At 40.5% G+C, this 14,092-nt stretch overlaps 1 long non-coding RNA gene across 1 annotated transcript; it reads right to left on the reverse strand.

Moving 5' to 3' along the window:
• Window positions 1-278: 278 nt before the first annotated feature.
• On the reverse strand, window positions 279-8,230 carry LOC143137444 (uncharacterized). The gene is made up of 4 exons (XR_012989960.1): window positions 8,143-8,230; window positions 7,701-7,792; window positions 7,406-7,557; window positions 279-4,012 (listed from the first exon to the last, which is right to left on the reverse strand). It is a non-coding gene; the product is annotated as an uncharacterized LOC143137444 (long non-coding RNA).
• Between the last annotated feature and the right edge of the window lie 5,862 nt (window positions 8,231-14,092).

The following is a 14,092-nucleotide window of genomic DNA, read 5'->3' on the forward strand; positions in this document are numbered from 1 at the left end:
GTATGTACTATCCATGATTAGCACTAAGAGGCATGGGCTCCTCGTCAGCACAGGAAGTATGTACTATCCATGATTAGAACTAAGAGGCATGAGCTCCTTAATCATTTTTAAATAGTTTTTGAAATTAAAGGGAAGCAAAATTAAGTTACGAGCAAAATTACGTTAATCGGAGGAGTGAAAATAAAACGCTAATCGCTCCTAGTGTTAGTGTGGAGTATGATTCATTTTCTAGCAACATAATTAACATCAAACCACTGACCAGGCTCATGGTGGTAGTGTGGAGTATGATTAGTTTATTAGCAACATAGTTAACATCAAACTGTCAAAACGGGGGTAGTGGAAAGAAAATCAAATGAAATCTAAAGCACAAAAAGCAAGGTGCAAAGACATAAATATGGTTCAAGGAGTGTTGTGTAATATATTGTTGAAGTAGGCCTATTGTTTCCCCCTAGAAATGTAGGAAGTGAGGTGGTCTGTGATGGGGTTTTTATTGATAATGTGGTCCTTGGTCTGAAAGAGTTTGAGAAACACTGTAAACCCATTGCAAGTTACACTGACCAAATTGTGCTGGCTTTTACACTGACCAAATTGTGCTGGCTGAAGGATGCACCTGAAATTGGAATTTGGAGCCTTGCCCCCTCCTTGCATAGACAGTAGAAAGAGATGTGTGTAAAGGGGCTTTCATGGCCGTGATGAAAAGCAATACACATCTGCTCAGGGCCACTAAATGTTATCAATACACATCTGCTCAGGCCCACTACATGTTATCAATACACATCTGCTCAGGGACACTAAATGTTATCAATACACATCTGCTCAGGGACACTAAATGTTATCAATACACATCTGCTCAGGGACACTAAATGTTATCAATACACATCTGCTCAGGGACACTAAATGTTATGCTTTATTTGAGTGTGTCCTGATTGTTTTTGTTTGAATGACGTTGATGTTTCTGTTTGAAGTAGCCTACAGACGAGTCTACTAAGTGATTCACAGAGCACTTAGGTACAGTATGTATGTACTGCCTGATCTCTGTATCCTGATTTTTTATTTTTCTGAGTGACTTTGATATCCTCCTTTTTGAGTGCAGATCATTCTATCAAGTAATGATTCTGAGGTGATTCAGCAGGTGTTTAAAATACATTAACTTTCTACTGCTATCTCTGTAGTTTACCTCACTGCACTACACTGCACTGCAATGTTATATTCTGGGCTTTATTATACAGGACAGTGAAGAGACACCAGAACATGAGATGAGAGAGAGAGATATGGGATTTGGGTTTATTAAATGATCTGATGATCTGTAGAGAGAGAGAGAGAGATGGGATTTGGGTTTATGAAATGATCTGATCTGTGGAGAGAGAGGGATGGATTTGTGAAATGATCTGTTGAGAGAGATGGATTTGGATTTGTGAAATGATCTGATGATCTGTGGAGAGAGAGAGAGAGAGAGAGATGGGTTTTGGGCTTGTGAAATGATCTCTGGAGAGAGAGAGATGGGATTTGGGTTTGTGAAATGATCTCTGGTCAGAATCTTGATTGGTTTGGATTTCCAGTCATTGTTTACTTTTCCACTAGACAGCCCTCCTGGGTGCCCCTGTCTGAGTTTCCTCTGTGTTTACCTCATAGATATATCTATGGTGCATCTGCCTTCCTCTGTGTTTACCTCATAGATATATCTATGGTGCATCTGCCTTCCTCTGTGTTTACCTCATAGATATATCTATGGTGCATCTACCTTCCTCTGTGTTTACCTCATAGATATATCTATGGTGTATCTGCCTTCCTCTGTCTGAGCCAGACTGAGTTTTCCAGTGTTTACCTCATAGATATACAGCGGGGAAAATAAGTATTGAGTACTTCCAGTGAGGCTATTTGCATTACATTTTCTCCAGACATTAGTATTAACTTAGGTTATCCACACATAACACTAAACGTAGTTAGAGAGTAATTATCCCTCATATCTGTGCAAATTAATATAAGCTGGGTTAGTACATATTGATGAGCTATAAATAGGTTTTTCGTTACCAAGGTGTCACACAAGAAACATTTCATTATGGGTAAAAGCAAAGAGTTCTCCCAAGACCTTTGCAACCTTATTGTTGCAAAACATATCAATAGAACTGGTTACGGATGCATTTCAAAACTTCAGAATCATCCAGTAAGCAATATTGCAACCTGGTCTCATTAGGGAAACGTTCCCCTGGGAATGTTTTGGCAAACCCAGCCAAACGTTCCACCAGACACGTTTCTGAGGTGCAAACTAGCCAAGCAACCCAGCGGGGGTGCTAAAGAGAGACGTTTAGACGTTGTTTACTACAGTTAGGTCTGGTCAAACTAAATTGTAGCTTACACAAGCTCAGCCGTATTCTTTGGTTAGCAAACCAAAGTTTTGGATTAATAGTGCCTATATCTCGCTACGTTTCACAAAATATAAGGCCACAAACCCTGAACTGCCGTCTATGGTTAGCTGCCACATCTTGGTGGGGTTTTTTTTTCGCGAGCAACCCGGGGGATTTTAGCTCAGTTGTCAACACGCTCGACTTCCGCTCCAAGGGGCAGCTGTTCGCAGGTTCGAATCCGGCTGTGTGCAGGGCCGAGTCGTGCAATTCAACCCAACGCACGAGGACCAGGCTGCGCAGACTGGGCTTGCGACGAAGACCAGACTCAGCACACAGCCGGATTCGAACCTGCGAACAGCTGCCCCTCGGAGCGGAAGTGACAGGACAATGACCCAAAGCATTCAGCAAAGGAAACTCTCAATTGGTTTCAGAGAAAAGCAATCAAGGCCCTGACTTCAATCCAATTGAACAGTTTTGGAAGTTATCTAAAGATCAGGATTTACAAGAGGGACCCCTGGAATCTTCAATATTAAAAGACTATCTGTTTAAAAGAATGGGCCAAAATCACACCTGAATACTGTGACTTTTCGTCATACAGGAAATGCCTTGAAGCTCTCATTACAAATAAAGGCTTTTCCACAAAGTATTTAATACATTTCAGTAGGCATGTTCAATACTTTTTTCCTGTGGCATTTCACTTTTTTACTCTAGTAACTCTAGTATGCAAATAGCCTCACTGAAAGTATACTTACTGAAAAAAATGTTGACGTGTTCAATACTTATTTTCCGCGCTGTATCTATGGTGTATCTGCCTTCCTCTGTCTGAGCCAGTCTGAGTTTCCCAGTGTTTACCTCATAGATATATCTATGGTGCATCTGCCTTCCTCTGTGTTTACCTCATAGATATATCTATGGTGCATCTACCTTCCTCATCATCTACCTTCTCTGACGTCACAACACTCTGACGCTCACGGCCACTAGAGGGCACACTTGTCTGTAATTGCACTGAAATAACCCCACACACACACACACGCACACACACACATACACAGACACACACACACACACACACACACACACACCTCATTTATTTGGTTTAGTTAATCCAGAACAAGTACACACATCAAGCATCCCAATAATGTCTGGACAAATAAACATAATAAATTCCAATTCCTTCGCCCCTTCTGATTGGCCATAACATTCACCTTCATAAAGACACAGGCCTGAGAAAACAGTGGAGTTCTGTGGAAGGAGAGACGGAGGGGGGGAGAGGGAGAGAGACAGGGAGAGAGAGAGGGAGAGGGGGAGGGAGGGAGAGAGAGGGAGGGAGGGAGGAAGGGAGAGAGGGAGAGAGAGAGGGGAAGGGAAGGGAGAGAAAGAGGGGAAGGGAGGAAGGGAGAGAGAGAGAGCTGGAGAGAAAGAGAGACATAAAGGAAGGGAGAGGCAGGAGACAGAGAGGGAGAGATTAAAGAAAGAGAGAGAGAGAAGAAAGAGTGAGAGAGAGAGAGAGAAAGGGAGAATGAGAGTGTTGGCAGGATGCTGATCTCTCCGTGTCGCTGGTTCCATGACAGTCAGTCGGGGAGTTCGGTCCACTGAAGGTTGCGTGGTGGTCTACCTGCCTGCCATGGACTCCTCTCACCTGGTCCACTGTAGTAACTACCGGTCACCTGGAAGAGAGGGCAGGTGTAAACACCTGGGTCATTGGTCAGGTATTAGCAGGTGTGAACACCTGGGTCATTGGTCAGGTATTAGCAGGGCCATCAGGTGTGAACACCTGGGTCATTGGTCAGGTATTAGCAGGGCCATCAGGTGTGAACACCTGGGTCATTGGTCAGGTATTAGCAGGTGTGAACACCTGGGTCATTGGTCAGGTATTAGCAGGGCCATCAGCACAGCACAAGGTGTGGTCAAATCGAGTCCCAGAGTGTCCCAAACAGCTGAACCTGTAACTGGTGTCCAGTTGGTCAAATAGAGTCCCAGAGTGTCCCAAACAGCTGAACCTGTAACTGGTGTCCAGTTGGCTGCTATCTCAGTCACCTTGTGCCATTCACCGCTACCAGTGTTCCAGGCAAACTGGGAACACTCTCTAGAAGTTCCCTACACACACCCTGCAGCCCGGGATGTAGTGGAGGCTAAACGCAAGTAACTGCAGTTTATCACTCATCAACACTCTAGTACACTCATCAACACTCTAGTACACTCAGTAGTACACTCATCAACACTCTATAACAATACCAGTGGTTCTAAATGGTTCCTAAACATTGGACAATAACCTCCACCGTCATCAAACATGTTCTGAATGCCTTTTTAAAACATCCGATACCGCCTGGCACAGTTCACTTCACTGTGATCACAGAATTCATAGTTTACCCACCTCTTATTTGACCACTACACCCCTGCTTGCTGCACCAGAACATCAAGAGGGAAGAGTGTGTGTGTGTGTGTGTGTGTGTGGCTTTGCTGTGTGGGCCTCTGTGTACCTACAGACTGTAGGTGTGTGTAGCCCTGCTGTATAGTGCATTGTCCATCACAGTGGTTAGGTGTGAGGTGTGTGTGTAGCCCTGCTGCTGTGTGTGTGTGTGTGTGTGTGTGTGTGTGTGTGTGTGTGTGGCTCTGTATATTATGTGAGGGAAACAACTGTCAGATAGATGAAACACCAATATTCAGTATAGCTTAATGATATTCAGTAGGCCTATAGCTTAATGATTGAATATTGGCCTTCTATGTTATTGTGCTCCATACCATCAGTGTTGGATTTTTTGACAATTTCATTATAATTGAAATAATTAATTAAGCCGAGTTCTGGTGCTCTATAATTCATAAATGTTCAAAAAGCAATCAATCAAAGCACAATTTTCTAATAGTAAATAGACTTTGTGAAGTTTGTTGAGCAGTGTTGTCACTAAACCTCAAGCACGAGACTAACAGGTCCAGTCTAGATTCTCCCAGTGTGAGTCTGAGTCACGTTCAAGTCAGGGAATATCTGAGTTGAATCCATGTCAAGTTAAGCACAAACGACACGGCTATCACCTTTTCAAATGCTAAATAGCAAAAGCACATGCTTCAGAACTTTCATAGCTGTAAGTAATGTGGTGTACTGTATATATTCCACATTACATTACATTGTGTATGTATGAATGTATTCAATAGCACACAGTAACTTCACAAAGCATTACGAGTCTGAATGCAGTCAATGGACATAGTTCAAGTCATCAGTGCTCAAGTCCAGCAGTTGAAATTAGAACTTGAGTAGGAACGTATAACAACGCTAGTCATGAGTATCACATCGGTCATTGAAATAAAAGGCATGTTACCTGGAACACGCTTTGTGAAGTTGCGTACTTCCGTCCATCTTAACACAGCACCGTAAGCAGTGGCGTAGTCTACGTGATATTCAGAACTACATACACTACGTAGTGTACCCACACTAGACTCCATCACTGACCGTAAGGTAAGTCAATCTAAAATCATCCATCTAATCCCACATGCAAACCTATTTTTCAAGTGGTTAGTTGCAACCGCAGATTGAAATTGACTTCACAGTGTATGAATGTCTAGCTAAGCTATGATATAATTGTTTCTGGCAAAATAAAATGGTGCCTGGACCTCGCTCGTACATGGCATTGCACTAACCACACACACACTTCCATCAGTTTTTGAACACACTGGGTACCGTAGTGCTAAATGGGTACCCAGTATGTTGAACATGGACAACAACGGGCATAAACACCTATTCTTACACTGTGTTCTTTTAAAGGACCGAACAATAAGATTGTGAGTTAGGACCACATGCTAAATGCTAACACATAAGCAAAGCTAGCGGCATAGAGCACTCAAACGCACATGCAATAGTCTGTTGTTTACTTCAAACAATATGGCACAGCATGCCACATCATAAAGCGATACCAACCAGAGTAAAATACCACAAAACTTTTGGAACCGGTTGAAATATGCAAAGAGTATAGACCAAAGTTATGCTTTATTTAGCATTTTTAGCCGTTAGCTTCAGGTTTTAACACGTCTATCCTCTGGCTTACCAATGCAGGCAGCAGGTGATCAGTCATTGACATCTGTGCTGCTATTCAATAGAAAAAGGCTACATGTTTTCACATGGAAGTTGTTACTCTGTCATTTCTAGCATAAAGGCCTACGGTGATGCAGAGGCTAGTAGGCTATGCTATGCAGGTCACGTCTATAGTGCAGTAGGCCTACGGTGATGCCACGTACAGTATGCACTTCTTCCACATCACAGAAGCCCTGTTGTGGGTATTGCCCCATGGTAGCCTATTACAGATATCCTACAGCAAAACGTCTGCAAAACCTCCCTTATTGACAATGCTAGATAGAAACTATGGGGAGACGTGGACACTCAGCATTTCAACAAACTCAATTAAATAAATGAATTAATAAATAAATAAATAAATCTTAAACATCATTTCCATGAATTATTTCTAAAATTGGTTTGCTTTTGACCATTCAGCTATCGTCATCAATAAATGCATCTGTTACTCTGTAGCTCTGCTACACATAATAAAGAGAGGGGGTAACTTTCCCTGCCCACAAGGTGGTGATAGATGCTCAGTTAAGTGAGATGATCTAGTAGAAAAACGCTGACTCATGATTGTCATTCCCTGGGTCTATAGTAGAAGTACAACAACAGCTGATCCCCCCTATGACTCCCCTGTGTGTAAATATAAATATACATATATATATATATATATATATATATATATATTGTTGACAATAATATTAACAAATATATATTTATACTATATATTTAATTACATTATATATATTTAATTGTATTATATAAGTTAATATATATATTAATGTGTTACTTTTGTATATCTGATATGGTTCCAATACGATGAGAACTAGCATGCTAAAATAATAGTAAGCAGTAACTTAATAATAGAAAATATATATATTTTTTTTATGTATTATTTATATTTCCCACATGGTTCTTTTCACCATAGTAAATAAAGGAATCATTCTATTTTCCATTTTGGATATGCTAATCCATGCACACACAAAAAACGTTGTTTCCCAGATAGACTCACCTGAAAATGCTGCGAAGAGTCTTCATCTCGCTTCTACAAGAAGTGTCCACTGGGCCCCTGGAATGGTTCCTTCAGCAGAACAGTGTCCTCACCTTCCCCCTCTTCAGACTGGTCGTAGTCCTACTAGAACAGAACGGCCAATGGAGATCTGCCTGGGATTTAGAAATCCAACGCAATGCGGGTAAAGTTTCACAAACTTTACCTTTTTTCAAATGTACACATTTTGTTAGATGTTGAACTACAAAAGTGAGTATGATTGCTCTAGAATGCTCTAGATTAATAGCTATAAAAATACCTTTCTGTATGACCCATACATAGAGCGATCTAAAACACGTCTTCTCTCTCAGGTCTCTGCTGAGTGACTGTGCTGAGGGGGTGGCGCTGATGCTGAGGACAACCACAACCAGGGTGGCACCAACTTTTAACTTTCATTTGTTTTATTTTGACCAGGAGCTTTTGTTTATCTAGTAGCATGTATTTCTAGTACACAAAATGTAATAATTTACTAAGTATGAAGTTTGTAGGCAACATGTTACTTATAGATTTGCATTTTTAAGAGATTAAAAACTATAAACAACTTATTGTAGATTAGGTCATGTACTGTTTTTTTCTAATTCTGTTTTTTTTGAGGAAAGCTTAATTCAAACAGCTTTAAAACAGTAATAGCTCTTGATTACTTGACTGTTACCAATACCATAATAACTTTGGAATGAAAATTGGAATGAAGAAATAAAAACCTTGTGGTGTGTGATGTGTCTGCTTTTTCTGTTCACAGTATATTATCTCCCTTCACTGTTATCCAGAGAGAGCCATGGGGAGCGGAGTTTGTTCCTTAAGCTGTTATGTTACGGAGCCTGATAGATGTGCTCCCTGAACTAAAGTTACTCACTATTACCATGATTGGAATGAAGAAGTGATACATTGTGTGTTGTGTGATACGCTGTGTGTGGTGGGGAAACTTTTTTAGACAGTATATTATTTCCCTTTTCTCTGTTATCCAGAGAGGGGTGAGGTGGGCTATACTGAAGGGCTAAGTTTGTCATGCTACCCATTCTCCACACCTACATGATAACTGCATTATGTGTTATAAAGACATGCAATTTAATACAATAAACATTCTCAGGTCATAACTATACCGATGATGTATTTGATCAGTTTGTTTAAGGACTAACATGATGTATTTAATCAGTATGTGTTAGGGAGTTACAATAATCAGCTGTGACATGGAGGACTTCTTCCATATCATTAAAGGGCAGAAAAGATGTATGTTTAGCAATAATTTGTAACTGATAACTTTATAATAGCTGAGTTTAGAGAACATATTTGTTCTGAAGCTCTGAGTCAAGAATAACACCCAGGTTTTTAGCATGAGACTTCACATTTGACATACTGTATGAGTGTAGACATTTCAGGGAAAAAGCAAGTGGTTTCCACTGAAAAAGACCTGTCATCAGTGTCAGTGTCAGTTACTCAGCAGAGGCCTGTGGTTGTGGTTGGTGGTTGTGTCCCTTGTCAACTCAATTTAAGTCACAAATACATTACATACATATATACAAATACATTACATACATACAGACATTTAAATACATTACATACATACTGTACATACATTCATACATACATACACTCAAATACATTACATACATACATACATACATACATACACATACGTACATACATACATACATACATACATACATACACTCAAACACATTACATACATACATACATACACTCAAACACATTACATACATACATACATACATACATACATGCACTCAAATAATGTACATACAGTACATTACATACATACATACACATAGTAATTCAAGCAAAGATGAAAATGTAGTGTGGAACTGTGTATGCCGAGGCCTCCCCCAGTCTCACATTGAAATGATGTGTGCTACTTTGTCTTAAGATAATGCTACAATCTACGCTGGAAATGTGTCTGGTCAGTATGTTCAGTTGCCACCCAGACCAGAGTGGAGGAAGAAGATACGCATGTTAGGGACTACATGATGACACATTTTGAAATGTAGTGAATAAATGTGTCTGACACAAATGTCACTTATCAGTCAATGTTAAAAGGGGGAGATGTAATGGCTATTTATATGTAAGAACAAGTTGTGGTTTTGTAATGTAGCTATAGCTGACATCTGAAGGGAGCTCAGAGAAGCTCATGTTCACTCATTGTGCTTAGTCTTCCAAATGCACTTGAAGTTGTGACCCACAACCCCAGTACCGTAACTGTCTGCAACTGTCAGAAGGCAGTTAGGGATAGTCAGCAAAACAACAGAAAAAGAACTGATGAAGGCAAACACTTTTTGAGTTTGGACAAGCTTTTTCTGCAGAGAGAATAAAGCTTTGTACCAGCATAGTCCCACAAAACAGCTAGGGCCCTAAAACAAGTATACACATATGTTTACCTTCAGAGTGCGTTGTGTGTGTGTGTGTTAGTGTACATATGTTTACCCTCAGAGTGTGTTGCGTGTGTGTGTTAGTGTTATATGTTTACCCTCAGAGTGCATTGCATGTGTGTGTGTGTGTGTTATATGTTTACCCTCAGAGTGCGTTGTGTGTGTGGGTACATTGTCCCGACCAGGCTGTAACTCCATGTATTTTAAGTAAATGCACAAATATCTGTGTTTACACAATAATTTATGGAGGTGAGACATGGAAAAACAGTTGTAGAAAGATGAAAATATATTTGGGCCCACCAGATAGGGGGTCCCAGAGTTAAATCAACATTGGGGTACCAAAGAGATCTACTAAAAGAGGGGACTACTACAACAGAGGGGACTGGTGGCCAAACCCCAAAGGGGTTTCCTCGGCTCCTTGGGGAGACCTGGGGTAGATCCCCCCGGAAGAAACCTTTGTATATTCGAACATTTTAATGCATCAATCTGGTGCACTTTGAAAAGGTGATTATTTTTATCTATGGATGGAAATATTTGTGCTGTAGCCTAAACTATTTTGCTATTTTACGTGCCACAAGCAGTCCGCTATCTGCCAATCTGATTTTGCTATCTAGATATAAGAACCATGATAGTGGGGTAGGCTACTCTGTGGCTAAGCAATTTACAAAAATGTATGTACTGACACAAAGAGTTTACATTAAAATACATGTCATGCTTTCCTCGTATTCGGTAAGGTCTGCTGTTTATTGTGATATAGAGTTTGCCATGTTTTAAGTGAAGAGTTTGTGAGATATTTATTTCACAGAGAGTAATGGGTGCACAGAATGCAAAAATGGTTAAATTTCATACAACGTTAACCATTTATCACAGCAACCTGGCGCTAATATGATTGGAAGGCTTAGATTCCGCTCGCTCAGGTGATAGGCCTATGCTGTGTGACGAGTAGGCCTACTCTGTGAGCAATTTAACTTGGACTTAAGATTTTACTGGGGCACAGCAGTTAAGTATTGGGGCATGTGCCCCAGTAAAAAGGTATTTGACCGACCGGGTTGACATTTCACCCTGAGAAATCGGGGGTGTGTGGCGTGAGAGCTTGTGAAGCCAATAAAATGAGTGAGTCTCACGGCCGATGCGTGAGAGTTTGCAGACCTGTGGTAAACATGTAGCACACAAATTGCATGTTCGTGTCTAAACCTCACTCCTGATCAGGGTCACGGCACCAATGCCTTGTGTTGATCTGCACGCTCAGCCCTGCACTCACCCCACAAACAGCAACACCTTGGATTCGGGAGTCGAGCGTGCTAACAACCGAGCTAAAAGCCCAGGCTGCTGCAACTAGCACATCTCTTAAGGCGTTGGGAAGGAAGCTAACATACACAACATAGGCCTACATGCACATATGTACCAGCTAGCTACAGTTACACAACTAATAAGCCTATAAGCAGACATTAGGGGGTGTCCTCATTTTGGCCTATTTGTCCTCACTTTATACACAACTTGTCCTCCTTTTTTAGAGTCTGGTTGGTTGTCACTAGTTCTGCTACTATATAGCATACATGTAGCCTCTACTTCTTCTTTTAAACACAAATTATGACTATCAACTGCTCATGTATTTCTGCACAGAACCACTCACATGAAGTGAAAAAATAGGCGTTAATTTTATCCTCAGCTGGGTTGCGGTTGGTTGTGCTAAAAGGCAATAACCCCTTAAATTAGGACTTCTGGCAAGTTTTGTGCAAATAAATGACAGGTTGAGACTTACAAATATAACCATCAACACATTTAAGGCATCTTGCTGTGAAAAAGAGGTCAATTACAAAGCATGATTATCACACATAGCGGGACCTGTGTTATTTGACTCAGGGTCCCCGTTTAGAATATTATAACCTATGTTATACACTGTAAAAAATAATAAGTAATGGTTACTTGAAAAAAGGGTGGAAACTCGTTGCCTTAAATAAGTTAAGTAAACAAAACTTTTCTCTTCCAAGTTATGTTTACTTGATGTCTACAAGTAATGCTTACTTAGAAGAAGTTATCCTTACTTAAGACTTTAAAGTTCTGGTTACTTACTTCCAACTAGTAAAGTTTACTTCATGCCCTCGAGTAAAGCTTACTTAAAAACAAAGTTGTATTTACTACTGTTAAATGAGTTACCCTTACTTTGAGTTGTAAAGGGTACTTTATGTTGGATAGTAAAGTTTACTTGCAGAATGTACACAAATAGTTGGCACTATTAGATTAGATAACTTTATTGTCATTTTGCAGAGTACAAGTACAAAGACAACAAAATGCAGTTTGCGTCTAACTAGAAGTGCAAAAAAGCAGAAAAATGCAATGTGATATACAAAGACAGGTGGTGCATAGACAGGATAAGAAATATGCGGTGTAAACAGTAGTATACAGTTGGTTTACAGAAGGTGGTTTAGAGTAATATAAATTAGGTATAAATATGTGCAGTGTATTAGCAGAATAAATATGGATATTCGGTATGAACCATATAGACATATATGTACAGTATACAGCTATGTGCAGTGGGGTAACATTGTAGTGCAGAAACAGTAACATTATAAGAGTAGTAAGAATATGTGTATGTGCAGGATGAATAGTATGAAGAGCAGTAGAAAATGCCATGTATAAGTGTAATTACAGTATGTACATTTGTAAATAAATAGAACACTATGGGTGGGATAGAGTAGTGCAATTGTCCGCGGGGGTGGGTGTCCCCCGTCAAGGTTTCCATGGTCATGGTGGACACCTCAACAGGCACAGGCAAGGAGGCATCGGGCGGGGGCTTAGTTGGTTGGTTGTCACCGGGATGCAGAGCTAGAGTTCAGTAGGGTGACAGCCGCAGGGAAGAAGCTTCCTCTGAACCTGCTGGTTCGGGTGCAGAGAGACCTGTAACACTTCCTAGAGGGGAGTGGGGTGAACAGTCTGTGGTTGAGGTGAGAACAGTCTTTGATGATGCTGCGCGCCTTACGCAAGCATCACTTGCCCTGGATGGCCTTGATGGAGGGGAGTGAGGAACCGGTGATGCGTTGGCCAGTTTTCACCACCCTCTGCAATTTTTTTCGGTCGTATTCTGGTGTAACCTCCATGTTTCAATCTGTAGTGTTTGAGCAACTGACCTCTGACTTCACATCCAAACAAGCACAACTTACATGTCCAGTTCATTGCTCTGCATTTTCAGTTTTCCAACTGCAAAAAGAAAAAGAGGGCAAAATTATTATCAATATGCATCTATTGGCCATGTTTAACTAAAACAGCTGATTAAGTTTATCACATTAAATGTTCATTTAAATTATTTCTCCAGAGACCTAATTAATACTGTTAAGCTAAAAATATTATGATTTGGCAACTGAATTTTCTCTATTGCTTCAGGCCTAGTACATTTATCACAATATAATTTAAAATGTCAATCATACGTTGGAATTATATGACGCCATTTTGCACCTCAATAACGGCACATTCGTTTAAATTCCACACACTGCAACCTAAGTCCTCTTGCTAAATCACAACGAAAGATTTTAGATAAAAGACCATGGCTTTCTCAGTCAGTAAGGTTATGAGTCCAATTATCAATGTTTTATCAATACAGTAGGAATATCGACGTAAACCATACACAGTTTAATCTTTACACGTTTTGAATCAACTTAGCATGCTAGCAAGCGTTAGAACTAAACTTCATTAAGAGCTCATGAAGACAACTGCTATTGGCAAATTTATACAGCCTAGTTCTAGACCCCAGGCGCCACCACTTCCTCATAACTTCGATAACAAAAAATATCAAAGGGCTTGAATACCTAGAATATTTGTTTTCTGCTCTGCATGGTCTGAGGCAATGTTAACTCGCATAGCTGCTATCAGTTAGCTGCAAACTGTTAGCAGCTAGCACATATATCGGCCACTTAGCAAGTTGAACTTAACATTACCCCAGCTGTTAATGAAACCGAATGTAGAGTTTTGCACAAATGCTGTTAGTTCAACCTATACTGTAAACATTTGACACATTAATACATACTGTAAACTTACCGGACAGAGCAAGTCACTGGTGAAGCTGCGTTACACTCCCATCCCAAAAGTCAGCCACTGCCGACCGTTGGCTGTGGAATCCAGAATGCTCCCTCTGCTGACTGTGCGCGTGTGCACTGCGTGAGTCCAGTTTACTCAGGTCTGAGTTGTGAAGCTTACTCGTGTATCTCAAGTTTTAGACCCCATTGATGCAAGTTCGGCACATTACTAATGTTACTCTAGTAAGAACACTAGGTCA

The sequence above is a fragment of the Alosa pseudoharengus genome, unplaced genomic scaffold (assembly GCF_046254945.1).
Source record: "Alosa pseudoharengus isolate Yale_2024_CS ecotype anadromous, Long Island Sound unplaced genomic scaffold, YU_APseudo_1.1 YU_APseudo_1.1_scf_21, whole genome shotgun sequence".
Classification (NCBI taxonomy): Eukaryota; Metazoa; Chordata; class Actinopteri; order Clupeiformes; family Clupeidae; genus Alosa; species Alosa pseudoharengus.